The 17,640-nt window shown below is 40.2% G+C and overlaps 1 protein-coding gene and 1 long non-coding RNA gene across 7 annotated transcripts in view; one reads left to right on the top strand and one right to left on the bottom strand.

Annotated features, from left to right (window-relative positions):
* Positions 1 to 2,955: 2,955 nt before the first annotated feature.
* On the bottom strand, positions 2,956 to 17,577 carry LOC113411994 (uncharacterized). 4 transcript variants are annotated; one of them, XR_015747242.1, is made up of 5 exons: positions 17,379 to 17,577; positions 11,756 to 11,796; positions 11,065 to 11,231; positions 10,594 to 10,670; positions 2,956 to 3,085 (listed from the first exon to the last, which is right to left on the bottom strand). It is a non-coding gene; the product is annotated as an uncharacterized LOC113411994 (long non-coding RNA). The 4 variants fall into 4 exon arrangements; XR_015747243.1 differs by lacking the exon at positions 2,956 to 3,085 and adding an exon at positions 10,034 to 10,051; XR_015747241.1 differs by lacking the exon at positions 2,956 to 3,085 and adding an exon at positions 10,202 to 10,323.
* GCGR (glucagon receptor) overlaps positions 15,836 to 17,640 on the top strand; it is a 39,348-nt gene continuing 37,543 nt past the window's right edge. The window contains exon 1 of one of the 3 annotated variants that reach the window (XM_087953959.1): positions 15,836 to 15,963. The gene's annotated coding sequence lies outside the window, so the exon portion shown is untranslated. Of the gene's footprint in view, positions 15,964 to 15,984; positions 16,727 to 17,640 lie in introns of those variants that run through there. The other 2 variants (XM_026667310.2, XM_087953958.1) reach the window with 2 other exon arrangements.

The following is a 17,640-nucleotide window of genomic DNA, read 5'->3' as shown; positions in this document are numbered from 1 at the left end:
TGATATGGGTAAAACCCTAGGTTATTCTGTAGATAAATTATGGTTAAATCATGGGTAAGTGCATCATGCAAACACAGCCTACATGCAGCTGTGGTGTGGTGGGTAAATGTATACAGCTGGCCCCTACATACAATTCTGCACTGAACACTCTCCATTGTTGCTAAAAGCTGAGCCCTGTTTGGCTCAGGAGTCCACTCTACCTAAAGCATATGATATGACAATAGAGGGTTTCTGCCTCAGCATAAGATGAGCTCTCAGTTCTTAAGATGGGCTAAGCAATGTGCTGTCTTCAAGGGACAGAACCAGGGAAAGTTGATCCTGCTCACCCCACCCACCCGCATTGGTGGCCACAGCTCTTGGATATTCTAAATCTGGAATGAAACATCACTTCAGTTTTTGAAGTCTTTCACTTTGGCACCGAAATATCTTTTGAGATATTCCTTAAGGGGCTTTCTATTAATTATTAATATTATGGGATTAATATGGATCTGATCCTTTGCGGGTGTTTAAGTTGGATTTTAGATTCTGCTCACTGCTGAAATCCCATTTTAAATTAAGCTGAAAGAAAAAAACACTCACTACCTAGTTCACATACAGTACCTATTATAGCTAAACTACAAGTACTTGTTTAACAACCATTCAAAGTTAAGGTTTGAATGGCACTGAAAAAAAAGTGACTTCTATGGTCCTCACACAACCCTTGCAGCATTCCCACAGTCACTTGATTGAAATTCAGGCACTTCGCAACCACTATGTAGCTACGATGGCTCCAGTTTCCAGAGTCATATTTGTGATAGTTATTTTGCAACCTTCCCAGTTGGCTTCTGACAAAGTAAATGCGGGGGAGCTGGATTTGTTTAACATTTGCAAGATTCCCTTAACCACTTGACAACAGTGGTGGGTTTCAGTTTTTTTACCACCGGTTCTGTGGGTGTGGCTTGGTGGGCATACTTTGTGCGCACACATGCATTTTGCATGCATGCATGCCAAACACGTGCTTCACGCATGCACAAAAGGTTTGCTACTAACCTGCAATCCTGCACTCTCCCTGTGTCTTCAACAGCTGACACGTAGCAATCCGCTGTGCTTGCGCGAAGCAGCCGAGCTTCAAAACCAGGAAATAAAAATCAGTATTGAGCAGGGGTGGGCGGAAGGGCCCAGCAGCTGATTGTTGGAGCGAACCGGTTTGCTCAGATGATCCTCAGAGCTCCCAGTTTGGCTGAACCGGGCCAAACCGGTAAAATATCACCACTGCTTGACAACCATGGCAAAAAAGGTCATAAAATTGGGTGCGACCCAGTTAACAACCTCCTTGCTTAGCAATAGAAATTCTGGTCCCAATTGTGGTTGTAAGTTGAGGACTACCTTTATGGTGCAAACATGCTGACTAAAGAATTTGAATCTAGCTCTAAGGGATCAAGTGGCAAAAAAAAAAAGTCAAATTCCAACTCCTCTCAAAATACCTCTGCTTTCATGGCCATTTCAGTGTGGATTTAATTCAGAAACCGCCATGTAAAGACCTTGGCAGAGAAAGGGATTTTCTGTCACATTCAGATGGCCATTATGGACATTTCTTCCAGGTCACTGTAACTATAAGAAATAGCCTTACGGAGGAGATGCACCTCATACAACTAATTTAATTTCTGAATTTATTGTGGACGGGGTGATAGTGGAATGCATGTTGAAAGCAGAGATGGGGGAGACTTAATGTGTGTTACTATGAAAGGTTGAAGGATGAGACATTTTTTTGAGTCCTGATTTTCAAACTCTCCTACGGTGGAGAAACGGATATGCAAGTTCCCTTGGCTAAAAGGTATTTCAGATCCGGATCTTGCTTCATGTTGACACTCCATAAGAATTGCAGAAGATACACACACTATGCGTGACTGTTAATACAATGACATCTCTGGGAACTATTCAACATTTTTGGGTGGGATAAAGTGGCTGCATTAAGCTTTGGTGCTGGTCACAATTGGCAATTTTGTCTGCTCTTTGGTGAGCACTGCCTGGATATGATATTGAGACTAAAAAACTAGATCTGCTGGGAGGGGGGCTCCCCAGTACAGCTCTTGTTCTGTCATCCCAACATTCAACTTGATTTTGTTTCAGGTTAGTAGAGGTGTGCCTAAATAACATAAATGAAGGCATCCGACTTTGTTGCAAACTGCCCCAGATTTTTCCAACATGGGCACTTATTCCTATTTCAAGCTAGCTTATGTACTTAGTTAAATCTGATTGTAAAACTTTCAACTTGATATAAAGAACAGTGTTTCTTCCTAATCCATTATAACAAATGTTCCTTCATGTACAAACATATAAGGGAATTGTTAAAATGTACAATATTTATGATCGGCTTTTCAATATAAATAGTAAAGTTTGTGTGTCTGCCTGCCTGCCTGTCTGTCTGTCTGTCTGTCTGTCTCTCTTTTTCTTTCATATAAAACCAGCTGCCATCCACATTGCAGGGTACATGGTAATGTCATACTGCCAGGCACTAATGGACAGGACCCAAATCATCTCTCTTCCTAATTTGGCCCACAGAGGTATAGCAAGACTAATCACCTGAAGTTTTCTGAGAAAAATATTAATAAATATAAACTTATATTAATTGGATTGGCATGAAACATGCCCCAGAGTTCATGCATCTCTTTTAAATTTGAATAAGTGTACAGTGTCAAGTTTTGTTTCCTTTTTTCAAACAGTGGGATCGGTTTTCCAAGTGAGGAATGAAGACACAGATGTTACTGTTTTGTTGTTATATTCCTTAGATTTATTGCTCAGTTCTTCACCAAAGTGGCTCCCAAAGCAGATATCAGCTTGCTGGAAAGTTTTGTGAGTGCACCAAACCAGACAGTGTGATGCCCTTTTAGAGTTTCTTTTGCTTCAAGCCGGCACCCCAACACAGTAGGAGAGAGAAACTGGACAAGATGTCACTGGCCAGTGACTGCTAATTGGGTGATAGCAGCCAGCCATGTTCTTCAAAGCAGAACACAACTCATTTCTGTGAGCTATTGCCACTGGGCCCTTAAGCTCTCCTCCTCTTGGTTTCAGGAGATTTTAAGCACAAACTGTTGCTTATTTGTTTCTAGAAAAAGAAAAAAACAAGGAGAAGGTGGAGGAAAAACACAACAAGGCTTTTTAAAACTGAATAAATGGTCTGTCTCTTGTGACCCTTATGGTGGGCTTTGGAAAATTTTCTTTCTGATGTCTTGGGAGGTGAGTTGGTTAACTACCAATGGTACAGTACCTTTTCTGTGCCTGCACTTAAAGATATCTTTCTCAAGATATTTCTGCAGAACCAGCTTTTGGGCATGAGGGCAATTATTCCTGCTTCTGTGGTTTATAAACTGCAATACTATACTTACCTAACCAGTTGAGTTCAGTGGAAGGTAAAAGTTTAAAGGATTTGATGAGCTTGGATCTTTCTAATTTATGAAATCTTGATCTTTGGTTCACTAAAGAAAACCTGCTAAAATATTTTATACTTTTATAATGTTTCCCCTTGTACAGAATGTTATTATTGTATTGTAAGCACAATACATACTTTTAAAAACTCCTAAATTACTGGAATTCTGATTTGTCGGGTGAAATGGCACATTGAACAGTGACAGAAATACCTCAGAATAATGATTCAGTGTGTGCTTAACTCTGTACATTGAACTCGGTAGGGTTTTTGTTTTTGTTTTAGAAGACTTACATAAGATTCACTGATTGAGAAATTCGGGTGATAGTCAATAGGTCCAATGACTTTTAGAAGTCCGTATTATATCTTCTGAGATTTAATATTGAGGGAAGAGATTGATAGACAATTGCTACCCATAATATTTTAAATGGATCCTAAAAATAATATCCAATTGACTATGGACAAAAAGAAAAAAAATACTCTTATGGTACATTAAAAACACATAATTTAGTTGGGGTAGAATATGAGTGAGGATTGATACATGGCCACAGAAAAAGGCAGATACATTTGGATGTATATTGTTTTCAAATGACAAGAAATAATAGTACTGTGTACTATGTTTTCCTTTAATCAAGTCCTAGCTTGAATACTGGGACCATGTCAGCGCTACAAAGGAAACCAAATCAGGAAATCAAGTACAGAAGACTAGAATTATATTTCATTGCAATAGGCTATAATACCAGAATCTACCAGAATCTGCCTGGGATTCTCCTCCCCTCCATCTTATACTCTAGGGCAGGGGTAGGGAAACTTGGCTCTTTTATCACTTATGGACTTCAACTCCCAGAATTCCTTAGTGAGCCATAAAAGTTTCCCCATCCCTGGCCTACATTTGTATATTAAACAGTCCCATTCAAGTCAAAAATTGATTTCCCCCACAACTGAAAAACCAGTAGGCCAGGGATGGGGAAACTTTTATGGCTCACTCAGGAATTCTGGGAGTTGAAGTCCATAAGTGATAAAAGAGCCAAGTTTCCCTACCCCTGCTCTAGGGAGTCGGGGGGGCAAATCTGAGTCTCTCTATAATACTCTCCAGCTTCTCAGGGCTGAACTCTACTTCTTCTTCATCTGATGGCTTCCAGATTCCTTCTCCAACCAGGGAGCCTCCCTAATTCCCTATTCTCCAGTTCCAGGTACTGCCATTCAAGAGGGATTGAGACAAATTAGATCAGGTTGAAAGAAGAACCGAATGATCAGGAAATGGAAACTGCCTTCTGAAGAGCCATGAGGAAACAGGAGATAGAGTTGAAAAGATGAGAGGGGATATTATTCAGGTACTTTTAAATACCTGAAGACTGTCACAGGGAAGAAAATGTAGTATATTGTTCCAGAGTGCAGGATACAAAATAATAGATCTAGGCTCCAGGAAGACAGATCCTGTTCAAATACCAAGGAGAAAAATAACTAATGCTAAATTAAAGAGTAGAACCACCACCCAAAAAGATCCTGGGCTCCCCTTGAGTGGATGTGTTATATAAATTAATAGCCACCAGTGAATTATGTTGTAATTTGGATTCCTACACTGAGCAAAGGGTTGGACTTGATGGCTAAACGGCCTCTTCCAAATCTATAATTCTGTGATTTGAAATTTGTCATGACAGAAACTTTCATGAAATAATGCTCACTTCATCAGATAAAACCAAAGAAGAGAAGCCTCATCCATAAAATATGATGCCATAATGGTCTTCAAGGAACCATAAGGCTTTTGTGTGGTAATGTCATCCCTGCCTCAAATTAACATATGCTTTAAAATGCTGTGTTTCCAGCCTGTCTCATTTTGGAGCCTCTCGGGGCTTCTGGGTGACCACATCTGGAAATGGACAGCTGAACTGATGAACCTTTGATCCAGCAAAGCAGTTGACTTAAATGTAACTTAAATATAAATAAAAGAGAGCAAAGCTTGCCAGCTACCTCATTGAAAGGAGATCCCAGTGAGTGGCTTTCCCTAACATTTTACTAAGAGGAAGCATTCAACTAGTTTTGTTAGATGATCACAGAACTTATTAGGCTTCCATATAAAATGTTCAGCTGCAGAACCAGGAGAATGTCTGCCCAACATCTCCATTTACTCAAAGTTCAAGAATGCAACAGCAGAAATTAGGGTTGCTTAGACTGCCACTGCCATTAAGTGGAAAGGCTATTCTTTAATATAACTGAATGTCATGAGACCCCTTCTAGTTCAGCATCATGGAAAAAGTAAGCATCTTCTCTGTATCATCACCCTGTCTGCCTTAATGCTTTTTGGATAAATAAAAGGTAGTGCCACTACCTACTAAATGAAAGAAGTGGAGGGGGAGGAGGAACAGGATTAGAGGGAGAAATCAAAATGGTACTGGAGCCTCTTTCAGGCCTCTTGAATCTGGTAGTACTGTTGGATTAGCCCCAAACATAATAACAACCCGGATACTACTGCAATAACAGGAATTGTTGCCATCCATGGTCACAGCCTAGCAATATCTAGTCCTCAAAGATAAGAAGAGAGCCCAGCAGGAATAGGCCAAGGACTTCAAATCTATCAAATCCAATTGATATGAAATAGATATGCAAAAGCAAACTGATAGTTCATTTATTGCAGAAGCCTGTCAAAGAAAATTTAAAAAAATGCATCCCACATTTGATCCTGCATTCCCCAGTAGTGCAGGTAGAGTACTGAGGTGATACCCCTCTGATGAGAGCAAATCATCTATACATCCTTAATGCAGAAATTTCCTACAGTTGTATTCAATTGTCAAATTCAGATCCCTATGAAAGTTTACTAGATTAGAGTTACTTAACATAACATCTAACTCATGGAATCAATTATTAACCAATCCATCATCCTCCACTTAGAGACAAACAACCTACTCTCCAATAAACAATTTGGTTTCAGAAAAAAACTATCCTGTAATCTGCAACTCTTACACTGCAAAAACATATGGACGACACAACTCGACCAGGGCAAAGCAATAGACGCAATCTACATAGACTTCTGTAAAGCCTTTGATTCAGTGGTACACGACAAACTACTCCTAAAAATAAATCCTATGGTATCTCTGGACAACTGAATAACTGGATAGAAGCATTCCTGGCAAACAGACAACAAATGGTCAAAATTGGGAGCGTCCTAAATTCTGTACCTGTCAATAGTGGTGTCCCCCAAGGCAGTGTTCTAGGACCAACTCTCTTCATACTCTACATAAATGACCTCTGTGATCATATTAAGAGCAATTGCGTTCTTTTCGCTGATGATGTAAAGCTGTTCAATACCACAGACAATACTGCTACCCTACAAAAGATCTTGACTATGTATCAGAATGGTCAAACAAATGGCAACTTCAAATCTCAACAAATAAATGCTCTGTCTTACATATTGGCAAAAAAATCAGAAAATAAAATACAAGCTGAATAGTCAAGATCTTGTTGATGACCCAAGCTCTGTAAAGGACGTTGGAATACTCACCTCTAATGATCTAAGTGCTAGAGCCCACTGCAACTACATAGCCAAAAGGCATTAAGAGTTGTTAACCTAATCCTACGTAGCTTTTTCTCTGGTAATATCACACTACTAACCAGAGCATACAAAACATTTGCTAGACCAATACTCGAATACAGTTCATCAGTCTGGAACCCACATTACGTATCCGATATTAGCACAATTGAGAAAGTCCAGAAATATTTCACAAGAAGAGTTCTCCACTCCTCTACTCGTTGTAGAATACCTTATGCCACCAGACTTGAAATTCTAGAACTAGAAAACCTTGAATTACGCCGTCTTCGGTCTGATTTAAGCATGGTATATAAAATCATACATTGCAATGTCCTACCTGTCAATGAATACTTCAGCTTCAACCATAACAACACAAGAGCACACAATAGATACAAACTCAAAGTTAACCGCACCAAACTTGATTGCAGGAAATACGACTTCAGCAATAGAGTGGTCAATGTCTGGAATACTCTACCCGACTCTGTAGTTTCTTCCCCAAACCCCAAAAACTTTAACCTTAGACTGTCTACTATCACCCCTTTCCTAAGAGGTCTGTAGGGGGCGTGCATAAGCGCACCAACGTGCCTACCATCCCTGTCCTATTGTTTCTCTTATTCTTCTTTTATTTTTCTTATATGTACCCATTTCATGTATTCACAACTATGTATACACTTATACTTATTATCTTGTAAACAATTGGCAAATCAAATAAATTAATAAAAATAAATAAATAAATATCATAAGGTTATTGTAAGGATATACAAAGGATCCACATGAAAGAAGACCTGAGCTTTGTAATGAAGCGTTGGAAAGATAGTTAGGTAGGTTGCTAGGTAGGTATGTAATCAGATGGATATATAGATGGAGAGAGGGCTTCTGTGCAGTGGTCATTCCAGATCCAAGATAAAAACGTACTGCATGCAACCCAGCCACTTATTCTTTCTTATCTATTACATCCAGCATGACATTCCCCAAATTTAGTAGTAATTATTATTTGCTGTAGATACACATTGATACAATCTTGGGTTGCAATATACTTATTTACCTTATTTGTAGATCCCTTCAGTCAGGTTTTCCCAGTCTGATGCTCTCCAGATGTGTTGGGATTCAGTTTTTAGCATTCTCCTTCTCCATCTAGGCTGGCTAGGAATTTTCGGAGTTGCAATTCCCAAATTATTAGAACAACTGGGGAAGGTGGGTTTGGATTAATCTTCCTCAACTGGCACACTCCAGATAAGAATAATTCTTCCCCTCCCCTTTTTTATACTGATTTTATGCCTTTCAAAAATCACAATTCTTACCACCAAAATACCAAAACAAATAGGTAACATTAAATATCCTTTATAAGGTAAAATACTATCAGAAAACAGCATTTGAAGCATGATATTTGATGGCATCTATGGTGTACTTCGCTTCCATCTGATTCAGAGGGAGATCACAAACAGTGGCACATATTATTTTTCTAAAGTATCCCTGCAAAGCTTTCAGAGAATTCAGAATTTGATGTTTACACCCAAGCACAGAGCCCAGCCTTCAACACGTTACATTTGACATATATTTTCTTCTCCATGCCTTAATCTGTGTGAAGGCTCAGCAGAAACACTTAAAACATGACCACAATGACAACATTATGATTCTTGGTCATGGTGCGACACCTCTGACCTGTTGGCCAGGAAGCCAGACTTTGTCCCTGCGGCCTTCCCCTCTCGGCTGTGCAGGGCAGCCCGGCAGGTGCTTTAAATCCCAGCTCAGGGCTCCTTTGCCACTGAAATCTAAGATCTAATCAGCTGATGTAGCACCACAGTTAATGTATCTTCTCTTCCTCAAAGGCTACTAGAGAAAAGAGCAGCTCTTGAAAACATGCATTTTAAAAAGGTCTTAATTAGCTTCCTTTTGCAAGGGAGGGGAAAGGAAAGAGCTGGAACCTAGCCTTGAATAGTGTGAGTTGTCAGCATAGAACACAGAATTATAGGGCTGGAAGAGATCTCAGTTCAAGGCAGCAGACCTTCCATCATCCTGGTGAAATGGTTGTCCAGTCTGTTTTTGAAAACCACCAGTGATGGAACACCTACAACTCCTAGAAGCAAGCTATTCCACTTATTGTTCTTACCGTCAGAAAATTTCTCCTTCCTTCTAGCTTGGATCTCTCTTTAACCAGCTTCCACTCACTAACTTCTTGTCCTCAGACTTATTTGGAAAATAAGTCAATCTCCTCCTCTCTCTGACAGCCTCTCAAGTACTGGGAGACAGTTATCATGTCCTCCCCAAGCCATCTCTTCAAGAGGCTAGCTGGACATATCTAGCTCCCTCAAATGTCCCTCATAGGATTTAGTTTCCAGACTTTTTATCTTGTTCGTCACTCTTCTCTCCACACTTTCTCCCTTAACAATTACAGTGATTCACTTAAGAACTGTTGGCAAAAAAATGGTCATAAAGTGACGTGAAACTCACTTAACAACTGCCTTGCTTAGCAATAGAAATTTTGGGCTCGTATGTGGTTGTAAGTCAAGAATTACCTGTATGGCTGCTGGCAATACAATTTCTCATCATTGTGCAGCAGTTATTAAAAACATACTGGAAATGCTACTGCAGGCCTTAACAGCATTTAAAAACTAAGGAGCTACCAATATTTCCTCCCAAAACTAAGGGGAAAAAACCATTTTTTACCATGATGCCTCCTTCCCTGCCCACAATGGACTTCAGGCTCCCAAAATGTTAAGTGCAGCATCTAGCCATCAAAAAGTCCTTTCAGCTAACTTTCATTATTTTTCCCTTGGGCTAAAATAGTAAAAGCCACAATTTGGCCAGAGAAGCAGCCTAGCTGCTTTGCACAATTCTGGTAAGTCATTGGCACAATGCTTCTACATCCAGCACTTTGGGATAAAAACAACATAAGGATGGGATATGAGACGAACTAGAGAATAATGTCCGTATTAGCCCAAACTGGCAAAAAAAAATGCCCCTGTGGTTATTATCCAACATAATGAATGTTACTGCAACATTATGAAACATAACAGGTTTTACCATTTGCATCTACTGCTGGGTGCTGTCTGTTTCAGAGGGGAAACACCACTTATAAATCTGGTACAGTTTAGGATTATTAAAGCTGGCTCACTCATGGGCTGGAGTTGCCGTGAAGGTAATATCATGGGTCAGGGTAAAAAAAAGAGAGAGAGAGAGAGAGAAGGTGCTGCCAAGCATGTTTATTTCATGGTTTGGTAGAAGTGGGAAAGACCCTAAGCCTGATTAGATTAGCCTCTAATTTAGCTACTGTACCAACTAAGACCCTGTTTGGTGTAAGATGTCAAATTAGAACCAGGAGACTGTGAGTTCTAGTCCCATCTTAGGCATGAAGTCATCTTGGTGTCCTTGGGCTAGTTATTCTCTCTCAGTCCTAGGAAAGAGGCAAGAGCAAACGACTTCTGAAATCTTGCCAAGAAAATTGCAGGGTCTGGTCCAGGAAGTTTCCAGGAGTGAAAATTGACTTAAATACACACAGAAAGAGAGAGAGAGAAAGAGAAAGACAGACAGACAAACAGATAGACAGAGGCAGACAGAGGCAGAGAGAGAGAGAGAGAGAGAGAGACTAAGACTAAGACTAAGACTAAGACTAATTGGACTATAAAAATGAAGAAGGAAAAGATGCAGTAGGAAGAGTTCTTACATTTGAGTCTGGTCTCTACATTTCTGGTGTATGGCCCTCAACACAAGCTGTATCCTTTGACAGAAGACAGGTGTCATCTGATAAGAAGACAAGAAACTCAAGATAAGAAACCCAAGATAAGAAACTCAAGTACACCCTCCCTCATTTTATCTATATACCATTGGCCATTAAATAATTTCTATTCTGGGTTCTTTCAATTTCCATTCACTCTTAGAAGCATTTTTAAGCATTTTTTTTTCTTTTAAGGCTCATTAGTTTGCCATAAAGAAGACTATGAAGGAAGACAATTCACTGCAACCATATTCAAACAGCTGAAAGTTCACTTAGACATGTCAAGAATATTTTAAAACTTCTGCTCAATATGGAAATATCTCTAAATATCTCCACAGCATTGGGCTATGAATGATCCCAGAGGCCTGACCTCAATAACAGTGAGAGCTGACTACCCTGTTTTAGTTGCTTGTAGCATACCTGGAGGTTGATTTCTGGGACTGATTCAATGAGGAGCTGGCTTCCTTTTGGTGTAGTGGTTAAGGCACCAGGTGATGGTGCGTTGAAATCCTGCCTTAGCCATAAAAGCCATCTGGGTGACCTTGGGCCAGTCACTCTCTTTCAACCCAACTCACTTCATGGTGATGCTGTTGTGGGAAAAATAAGAGGAAGAAGGAGTATTAAGTATATTTGTTGCCTTGAATTATCTGTAAAAATAATAAAGGGGATACGAATAAATAAAAAAATTGGCAGTTTTGTTGGTCCGTTCCCATCAGTAGTTGCTAGTGGTTTCTTAGAGCCATTTGCAGACAATGTAGCAGTTTTGAATAGGAACAGAAAGAAAAACCACCTCAAAGAGCATATTCTTCAATCAAGTACAAAGAGAAGACAAGAAAGCAAAAAACAGACAACTGAATGCATCCTTGGAATTTAAGTGTGATTGCAATAGGTTGCTGTTTAGCAATTAGTGTAATTGCAGAATTACTGGTCTGGAACCAAGGCAGAATATATTGTGACCTTGCTCAAAATCTATCACATAGATTTAACTTCTAGCCTAAATATTCTAGTAACAACACAGTCCCTCATGCCATATCAACGGTCAACATTGGCATCAGTGCACCAAATATATTAGAACACGAGTCTTATTAGATCAAGCTTAAGGGTGGCCTACCAGATGTTTTCCATAACAGCCAACCAGATGGTTTGAGAAGCCTAAAAAACAAAACATGAAGATAATAGCTCTTCTTTTGCATTTACCTCCTTTCCCTCTAACCCCAGCATTTATATGGGTGATTTCAGGAAGCTGTTGTTTTTTAAAGGTTCTTATTCTTTTAAAGGCATTGATGATAATACCATATTCAAACCTTGTGAACATTTCCGTAATTGTTCTGTGTGTTTTTGAGTGAAACAGTTTTCATTATTCTGAATACTGACAATTTAACTGGATTGCACTGAGCTACACTCTTTAGAGAATTTTATATAAACACTCTCGAAGTCAATCTCCTTTATATACATTCCAATTTCTTAATAATGTTGGATACCTTTTTCTGTGCCTTTTCCAGAAACACACAGAATTCAAAAATATTCATATCACACATTTATTATTTAATATTGTTTATTTATAGCAAGTCCTTTTAAGTTGTGAGCATACATAACAAATTATTTATACAATGCACAACTTTACCTCAAAACAAACGAATCTGTGCTTCTCCGGAATATGATACAATAATAGATTTTTGCCTACCTCAGCAATATCTGAAACTTTTAAGAAATTAATCCTTACTTGGAAGAACTGGAATAGAAGAGTAATCAGTCAAAACTGCTTTCCTTAAAAGATTACCAGTATTTCCTTAAAAGATTACTTACTAAGCTTGCAACTTTCAACTCTTCTGTCTCAAAACTTTAAAAAGTATAGTAAGACTCAAATTTTAATATTTAACCTCTTACCCTTGGGTTAATCCTACTAACTTGAATATAAAGCTGAAAGACCAACAATGCCATCAAATATGAAGGTATCTTACCTTTTTTTGTTAATATTTCATTAGCATTTATTTTGATAGTGTACTGTAGTATGTGAGAAATCACATAACCTGAGAGGACCATTACATTACATTCTGAGACTGTCTGTTTACAGCAGCTAAAGGATCTCAAAAAGCTAAACAGAATCTACGTAGGTAGAACCTGAATGACAACCCCTACAAAATGCCAGGGTTACTGAAGTTAAGAAAACATCCTGGAAGAATATAATAACAAATGACATGCACATTGTTGCCATGTAAGTTATGCAAGTATAAAGTAACTAAACATTGAGCTTGACTTGAGGGCTTCTACCTTATCATTCCTTTTTTTACTTTCTGTGTTGGATTATTTTACCAGTACTGTACATTGTTTTGGTATTCCTTGCTTATTCATGGGCAAATTATCTGGGAGACTTTTTATAATTTTTTTCAGATGTGCATGAAATTTATCCTTTTCATTACTGTTGCTCAGAACTGATTTGTTCAATAACACTCCAATATATCATTCCTGTTAATCACTATCAGTTCAATTCTTGTTAGTAACATCATTTTCTGCATAACCTAATATGCATTACTTTGATATTAACAGTACTTATCTGACCACATTTTTCACTTCATTGTATGTATAACTTTCCTGGAGCATAATCTGTTGATTTCTGTTTTAGCAGTCTAGAAATGCAAAATGATTGGATCTTGCCCCAAAGAATTTATAATCCTTAATTCAACACAATGGAGACATCAAACAAAAGAGAACCAGAATTTAATAGACAGGAGCCACAAGAGAAGAATATATGCAGTATATTTCTATTAATTCTGACGCAGTACCATTACTCAGTTTTTTAAATGTAACAACCAAGGTTGTTTTAAATTGAAGAGACTGACAGTCATTTCAAAAATTAAATAGTCCCAAAAGATTATTAACAGGAAAGTTCCCTAGATATTATAGAAAAATAAATGAGTAACTTCCATGTTGCCAGGAAGAGCAATATGCTACAGCTGTAAACCAGATTATAGACATTTGGGTTTTTAAAAATATTTTGATCAGTTGATATAGATTTGGTCAATATATTCCTTTACATGCTTATTCCTTTTTTCTCATTTATTTTAATTCTTCTGATTCCTTCTTCCATAAAGCAAAGGAAACAATTTCTGGATTTAATATCAAAGCATATAGTATTGTTGGTTCAATTTTTAAAAATTATGCATTTTTCCTTTCCTTTATTACAGTTTATACAGAGAAACACTATAAATGTCTTGCTTGGAAATATTGGCACTTGGAGAGCTAACGCCTCTTACAGGTCTAGCTAACTTTCCTGTATTTAAACAGATTGGCAATTTAAAACATTTCTTCAAGAGAACCTCTTCCAGTTTGTGAACCTGGTCTTTCATAGATAGAATAATCCTATCCAGAACAGACCAATTTATAACATCACCTCAAACTTTGTTTTGACAAACACCTTCAAGTTCTCTGAATATAAACTTAATTAATCTACATACACCATGATTGAACTAAGGCAATATTCATAAAGAGTACTGTATAAGCAGTTTCCTTGGTGTCTGAGGACCAAGAATGAGTGATCTTGTCATTTTCTACCTCAGTGCTCTATGTATTCTTTGACACACAGCTACCGATATGTTTAGAACTATCATTGACTCCTCTGTTTCGGATTGTACTGGCCTGTAAAAGTCCTATTCTCAAATTTCTTGATTGTTATGCTAGCTTTATTATGCTAGCTTTCACGTGTCATACTTTCCCCCCCCCTTTCATTCAATGTGTCCATTGAGACTGCCTGCATTATTATTATTATTGGTGATTGATGTAACATACAATGGTTTATGTAACCTTCCATAAAAAAGACTTTGAGAATTCAAAGTATAACCTGATTAAAAAATTAAATATTTTTAAAGAAAAGATTTTGAAGGGGTAGTAAATTGCAGAACTAAAATATTACCAAAGGGTTGATGAGGCAGATTTCCCTTTTAAAAAGCCATGCTGATTCTTCCTTGTCTGAATTTTTCTTTCTTCTATATATATTTACTTATTCTTGCTTTAGTTATATTTTCTAAAAGTTTAACCAGGGCAAACCTTAATTTAACTTGCCTGTAAAGTGTTGGCTCACCCACTCCTATTACTTTATAAACAGCTGGGTTATGCAAATTTATCTTCCTTTAATTGACTGGATTTCAAGGGAGATATGTCTTTGCATTATAATCATAAACAAATAGTATATACCAGGACTCTCTAAGGTTGGCAACTTTAAGCTTGGAGGACTACAACTCCCAGAATTCCCCAGCTAGCAACACCAGGGGTCTCCAAACTTGCCAACTTTCAGACTCCCCGAATTCTTCAGCCAGCCATTAAAGTTGCCAAGTTTGGAGATCCCTGTACAAGACCAGAGATCATGGGGGGGGGAAATTCTGAAGTCAACAAGGAGGCACTAACCAATACAGGTAGTCCTCATATAGCAATTGCCTCATACAGGGTCCACTTGCAGTTATGCTGATGAAAAAGTAGCTTGGTGACCAATTTTTGCATTTACAATCTTCACAGGTCTTTAAAGCAAAGGAAAGCTGAAATACTGTAAGCAGTCAAAGTGTCACCTAGCAACCAATTTGCTTAATGACCAAAGTGTTGGTTCCAATTGTGATCGCTAAGTGAGACTACCTGTATGGGGATTATTTGCATGCACAATAAAACATTGCAAAACAATGCATCCTCAAATAGGCCTTTTTTTAAAAAAAAAGAGAGAAATCTGAAATTCACATAATGAATCACACACAAATGATATCCAGTTATTGGAAATTCAAATATTGATCATGCATGTAAACAAAGTTGGATATGATGCTGAACAGAGCTGGGGGCCGAGTTAATGGTTTTTCTCCAAGTATGCAAACCACATTCTTGGTCTTCTAAGCTTGGATTTATGACAGGGCTTCTTCCTATAGGTAGTGTATCTGACAGGGGAACGGATTCTTCCATTACTTCCCACGTACTATTCATCCATTGAAAGGGGAGTTATTGCTTTAACTGACTTGCCCCCCCGGAACCAGTCTTCTCCAAGGCCTTTTTTTTTTACTATTCCCGTGTCAACGGGTTCACTCACACGGGTTAGAAAGTTGAAACACGCCACGACTTGTGGTTCTTGATCAGACAGAACCGAACGAGGCGGGGATCCTCGGCTTGCCCCCGTTACTCATCGGGAGTGTTTACCCCCCCCCCCCCTCCTCAGTCGGACGAGGCGGATCAGGTGAGAGGCCCCCTTCGTAGTCTCGGCGCCTCCAACCTCGCTTCTCCCTTAACGGCCGAGGGGGGCTCCGGCGCCGCAGAGCAGCAGGAGGAGGAGTTGAAAGACCTCGAGGGGTGAGCTATAACTTGTGGGGCGGGAGGCAGAGAGGCGAGGGAGCCGCTGAACCAGCCGCGGGGGGTGTTTGCCCGGCGTCCGGAGGAGGGCTTGGAGTCTCTCCGGCTCCCTTCCCACACCTGCCCGTCCAAGAAGCAGCGCGATCTTTGCTGCCTGCCCCGCCTCTCTCCGGTTCCCCCGAGGAGTCCCCTCCCCCGACCCGCTCAGGGGCTGCTGCGGCGAGTCGCGGCTCTGATAAAAGTTTTTGAGAGAAACCGAGCTTCACAATCGACGGCGAGTGCGCGGGGGGAAGCAGAGCGAAGCTTGCCGGCTCTTTGCCTCACGATGCGCCTCAGAGGCGCCGAGAACCGACGCCAGCCCGGTAGGTCCGCGCCGGGAGACGGAGGAAACGGGGGCGTCCTCCTTGGGTCAAGAATTGGAGGTCGCCCGTTGGAGCGCGGCCGGCTCGAAGGTCCCTGAGCCTCCCGGGGTGAGGGTGGGGTGGGGACAAAAGTCCCGAGGTGAGTTCTCCGGGGGGGGGGCTCGTCGTGGCGGTTCGTGGAAGGGAGCCTTCGCGGCTGCATTTGGGAGTCCCCGGGCTAAGAAGGAGCGAGCTATGCACACGCGCGCGGCCGGCAGCCTCTTCTCGCCTCCATCCCTAACTCGGATAGTTTATGCGCTCTCCGGTTGGAGGGTCGCTGTGGGGAGCAAAGGGAGTCCGGCCTCATCCGGATCACCCACGCGGAGCAAAACATAACGGGACAATCCCGCCGCGTGCAGAGGGTAAGTATGATTGAGGGATAAACATTCGGTAAACTTTCAACGAGGCAGCAGCGAGGGAGCAACCAGGGAGCTCCCTAATATTCCACGCTTCAAAGGCGCTCCCATTTCGGGGACCGACGCAGATAGAAAATTCCCCACCCAACGCCGAATATGTCTATATAGAGTCGGGGGCTCAGTAGTCGGTATCTTTAGTCAACCCCCTGCCAGGAATCGTAGCTCCTCTCTTAGTAAGAGGGAGCGGGCTTCCCCTCAACCTCGCGCCGGATAAGACAGTTCTCCCAGCATGATGAATCTGTCACTATTTTGCTGTTGACAATTTGGAGGGGGGGGGGCAGGTATCCATCTATGAGATTGGTTTTATTTATGCCTTAAATTTATATGGCTCTATCAACAGGTATTGTGGAACAGTATACCCAATAGAAACAATTTGGATTCTTTTTTAAATTAGGATGGACATATCTAGTGGATATATAGACATAATTACATTTGATGTACAGAGAGAGAAGGAATGAGCCTCCACTGTAAATTCAGCTCAGAACTTTATGGCTTTTAAAATCTAACAGATGGATACAGTCTGACTTTTGATGAGCTGCAACTCACTGCACCCAGTGCTTTCGCTGCTGCAATTTCTGCACCTGTTTTCTATCCTCACCTCATATTGTTTCTGCAGGCTCTGCTGGGTCTTGTTACTTTAGTAGTGCTCCAGCGCTGGCTGCCTTCAGCCTTTGGTCCCCAATCCCTGGCCTGGCTTGGCTTAGTTCATTAATTACCTAACACTTGGCAGAACTTCCACTTAATTAATACTAATGACAATCTGCTACATGTGCAAAAGAAAAGGTGGCTGCGGGAAGAGCGTGCCCAGTGCTTGAGCAAACAATATTTAGCAAAGAGTGTGTCCCATGTGAACTCTTATA

This window comes from Notechis scutatus, chromosome 2 (assembly GCF_049901735.1).
Source record: "Notechis scutatus isolate UNSWTSFEM ecotype Mainland chromosome 2, rNotScu1.2, whole genome shotgun sequence".
In the NCBI taxonomy this organism is placed as follows: Eukaryota; Metazoa; Chordata; class Lepidosauria; order Squamata; family Elapidae; genus Notechis; species Notechis scutatus.
The sequence above is the reverse complement of the archived record's forward strand: the minus strand, read 5'-3'. Positions and strand labels throughout refer to the sequence as shown.